This window comes from Benincasa hispida, chromosome 3, assembly GCF_009727055.1.
Source record: "Benincasa hispida cultivar B227 chromosome 3, ASM972705v1, whole genome shotgun sequence".
Taxonomy (NCBI): domain Eukaryota; kingdom Viridiplantae; phylum Streptophyta; class Magnoliopsida; order Cucurbitales; family Cucurbitaceae; genus Benincasa; species Benincasa hispida.
The window spans coordinates 56,947,153-56,951,766 of NC_052351.1; the positions used below are offsets into that span (position 1 = coordinate 56,947,153).

The following is a 4,614-nucleotide window of genomic DNA, read 5'->3' on the forward strand; positions in this document are numbered from 1 at the left end:
GCGTCGAGTATTCGACTGTCAAGTATAATGTGATAACTTGATACTGAAAAAAGTCTAGAGAAATATTTTTTGACACAATTTCCGTGTCAAGAAATATAATAAACTTGACACTGATGACATGTCAAGTGTATTAATTTTTAACACTTATTACATATCGTATGTGATTACTCTTGACATTTTTTATTTGTCAAATATATTTTTATCTTGACACGAAATAATGGTCAAGTAATCTAATTCTTGACACATTTCCAATGTAATCTATGCTTTTTTCCAAATTAAACATTCGAATTTAATTTCCATTTCACATTTCCTGCGTTACATGTGTTCCAATAAGACAATTTCATCAAATAAAATAAACAGTTGCACATATTTCAAGTCTATATATCAACCCAATATATCCAACGTAACAATTCACAATACTAAAACAAACAATTCCATTCTTCTATTACCTTCCATGTATATGAACGATTCCAAAATTTACAAAATTAATCGTACAATAGTATATACTCTATCAACCCATCCCAATACATGATAATTCCAAAATTGTAAGACCAATCTATATGTGCAATGTATTCCAAAAATTACAAGACTAAAATTCTATCCTCCACCACACATTTCTTTGAAGTATACAACCTATAATGGCTTAACAAAACATTTACACAAAAAAAAGTTTTGGGCATTCCCATGTAGCCACATACACAAAATTTATAGGAAGCCCATCAGATATAGCGACCTAAATATTCAGCCCATTCCACGTGTACTTCATCCAATTCAAGTTGCGAGTACGAGCTCCTCGTATCAATCCATAAAACATAAAAAGTCAAATATATATTTATTTATTATTTACACTATTTATAATGTTACAATATATATAAGTAGTTTAAAGACATACTGCATCTGTGATAATATTCTTCTCTTTAGCCACGATTTTTTTGCATATATCTTATAACATAATACCCACATTCGACAATTCCCACTTGTAAAGGACACTGCAATACAAAGCCAATAATTAATACATATCATATAGATGCACTAAATAAACATCATTCTATACACAATTCAACTTTCAACAAACACCAAAATTAACTAATTCACTCTAGCAACACAACGAAGAATGTGACATTGTTTAATAAGTAACCTATCAACATAAGTACATTACTTAATATATACATAGAACTTTTGAATCCGAAGATTGAGAACTAGTTGTCTATTTGGAGGGTCATACAATTATTGTTTAAGAAAACTTGCAAAAAAGATATGATTACTTAACTATAAAATAGAAAATTTAAAAATAAATTAATCAAATCTCAAAAAAGCTTGCACAAAGCTTACAATTGAGAATGTAATTCAAATACTCAAAACAAAATCAAAATAAGAATTAAAGCAATCATCCCTACCAAATCTTATTTATAAGAGACTCCGAATACATTATTTTACCTAATGGACCATTAATTAATATGAAGGAAAAAATCAACTCTTCTCTATGATAAAATTGAACTTTACCTTGTTATTTGATTATTAAACAACACCTAAAACTTTATGACATTCAAGGTTACTACAAGGTTACATGTTGAAACATAGTGAAACTAGGATTTAGATTTTCCTGAGAAAGAAGAATTAACAAGCACTCGAGATCAACATAATAATTTTAGAGAAATCTTAGTTTGAATTTGAAAATAGAAATTAATAATTCTAAAAGGATAAGCACAAACATAAAATCAGAAACATATGAAAAAAAGAAGAAAAGAAGATCAAAAGTTAGGTTCGAAATGCTAATCGCTCATGCACAAACACTCGTGTATATTGTAAAACAAAATCAAAGCTAAGAAAGTAAAGCAAGTTGAAGTCCACAAAAATGACAGAAATCTTAAACATACAATTCAATACAATGTCACCACAAGAGTACTAAGTGTCATAATAAAACAAAAGCTTTTGGGTTTCAGAACTGGATCAATGTGCTTTTCTTTATTAGATCAAATAGTCCATTCATGCACCAACAAACTGCAATTTTATAACAAAGAAACATTCATATATAATAAAAATAATTCTTCAGTTCTATGGAACAATGCCAAAAACTGTTAATTAGGAGAAGTCTTTCTCAAAACAAGCAAATTCGAAGAAGTTGACTATGAAAGATTTTTCAAACCAACGGGATATTAGAGAAATTCTACAACTCCTTAACTTCCTTCTTTATACTAATAAGAGGAAATACGTTTGTTACCCCCATAGATAAAGAAAACTAAGGTAAACAATGCAACTTATGTATTCACTTTAAAGCACTTGAATTCTACGGTAGAAAATAACAAGGTATTTAAGTGAATTTTATTGAGTTTTTGTGAAATTAAAGACCCAATGACATTCTTGGTAATTATGAGCAAATGACATTTTTGTAAATATATCTATCTTGTTCATTTAGAGCTGAAATTGTGACTCTTTACACAGCTGAAGAGGCGCAGCCGACTAAGTGAAAAAGGGCAGTGGCCGACTTGAGGGAAATGAGAGCAGCGAGCGTGACGACCGGGGTTTTTCCGTGGGTGCTCACCGGTCAGTGAGCGTTGGTTATCGTCCAGAACGGGTATCATTCGACTGTGGGTCTGTCGGTGGGTGTGTGTTCTGTTCGGGCGTGGGTGTTGCTCGGCGTGGTTCCAACAGTGGACGATTGCGTCCAACGAGGAGGCTGCTCGATTTTATGCCGTGTAGGCTGGGAGCATAGCGTGGGTATCGTCTGGTGGTTCGCCGGTTAGAGACGGATAGCACACTTGTTTTGAGCTATTTTGCAGCGGGTTGTTCTCAATTTCAGATGTGACGTTGTGTGCAGATCTCTCGATATCAGTGGATATTGAAATTACATATTGGTGATTATTGTTGATTATCTATAATTGTAAATTTCTTATTGCTCATAATAAAATTAATTCGAGCTAGTTCTCAGAGTAGATGTAGACCAAACTGGTCGAACCACTATATATTCTTTACTACTTTGTTTGCGTTTTGTTTGGCATCTAAGTTAGGTTAAAAAACTCTCACGTCTATTTTTTTTTTTTTTTTTCACTTCTCAAAGTCACTATCAAAAGGACCTTAATAACAAATAAATCCGTACCAGTTTCGATAACATTTTAAGCACAAAGAACGGTTGCAGTTGGGCAAAACAACCATGTGGTTAAACTCCAAACTCATCCCTTCTATTGTACCTGGAATTGCAGACTTCTTTTTGCTTTCTATCTTCCAATTCTATGATGCTTTTTTGAAGTTGCAGAAGAGAAGGGAAGATTACCACTGTGGATGAGAAAAGGCCAATCCATTAGAACACCAACCAGAAAAGAAGAAGAAAAATAAGTTAGAAAGCTAGGTTCCAAAACAATTTCATTGCAACAAAATTTAGTAAAAAGTTCTCTTAGGCTGCACTCACTCACCATAAAACTCTCTAATGCTTGCTTTTCTTAAATGGACATGGTAGTCTTTTCATCTAGATAAGTTTGCATCATAGCATGGTTGCACATGACAAGAACTAATTAGATTATGATTACCTCCAATGTCAACAAATTGAACATCAGACTTCCTTCTCTTTTTTTTTCAAAGAAAATTATTTAGTTGTCAACAGGATATAATTTAAGGTTAGTAAAGATAAGGGCCTTCAATTGGGGAAAAAATCAAGACAACATAAACACACAAAACTAAGATCAATAGCCAATTGGTCATCACTGCCAAATAGAACCAAAATGAAAAATGCATACATTATACATACCACATAGATAAGGATTCTTAGCAGTCCCAATACGGCAGCAATGTAACAATCAATCCAGTGAAAAAGGAAAAAGGGAACAACAGGTCTATATGATAATCTCATTTGAATACAAGCTCCATCACTCTCTCTTGGATAGTCTAAAGCTAGTAGTTGTGGAGATTTATTTATTTTAAAGAATGAGTGCTGGGTGGCAGAGCAGTAAAAAGAAGAATGCTTTGTTAAAAAGAGCTAAAGGAATATGGAGTCGAACGGAAGTGAAAACAATTTTTAAGTGAGAACGGAACCACCGGAGTCGAACGAAAACTTCACTTAAACTTCACCTGCGTCGAAGTCGAACGTCTTGGAAGCTTCACCAAAGTCAAACGTTTTGGAAGCTTCACCGGAGTCGAACGATTTGGAAGATTCACTAAAGTCGAACGATTTCCAAGCTTCATTGAAGGAGTCGAACGATTTCTAAGATTCATCGGAGTTGAATCTGAGAAATCGAACGCACAAGAGGGTTTGAGATTATGGGAGCTGCAAAATCGTGAAGGCGCAAGAAGAAGGGTTTGGGATTTTTTTTTCTGATATTTAAAATATGTCGATTAAAAATCCAAAGAGGTCAAAATTGGACCTTTACTATTAATATGCTTGTTTTCAAAATTTATTAGGGAAATAAAGTTGTTTTGAAACTTATTAGAAAAATGCTGTTGTTTTGAAACTTATTAGAAAAATGCTGTTGTTTTGGGAGATCGAGGCTAGAGGTTGAGGGTTAAGGACTCGATTAATGTAGAGGTCGAACGTTGAGAACTCGACAAACAAAGAAAAACATGGAAACAATATATATATTAGGGTTGTCGAAGGTTGAAGTTTCGACATACATGGAAACAATA

The 4,614-nt window shown here is 33.1% G+C and overlaps 1 long non-coding RNA gene across 2 annotated transcripts; it reads right to left on the reverse strand.

Moving 5' to 3' along the window:
* Window positions 1-420: 420 nt before the first annotated feature.
* LOC120074663 lies at window positions 421-4,329 on the reverse strand. Of its 2 annotated transcripts, none has more exons than XR_005481035.1 (3): window positions 4,063-4,329; window positions 3,189-3,273; window positions 421-989 (listed from the first exon to the last, which is right to left on the reverse strand). It is a non-coding gene; the product is annotated as an uncharacterized LOC120074663 (long non-coding RNA). The 2 variants fall into 2 exon arrangements; XR_005481036.1 differs by having other exon boundaries at window positions 3,098-3,273.
* Between the last annotated feature and the right edge of the window lie 285 nt (window positions 4,330-4,614).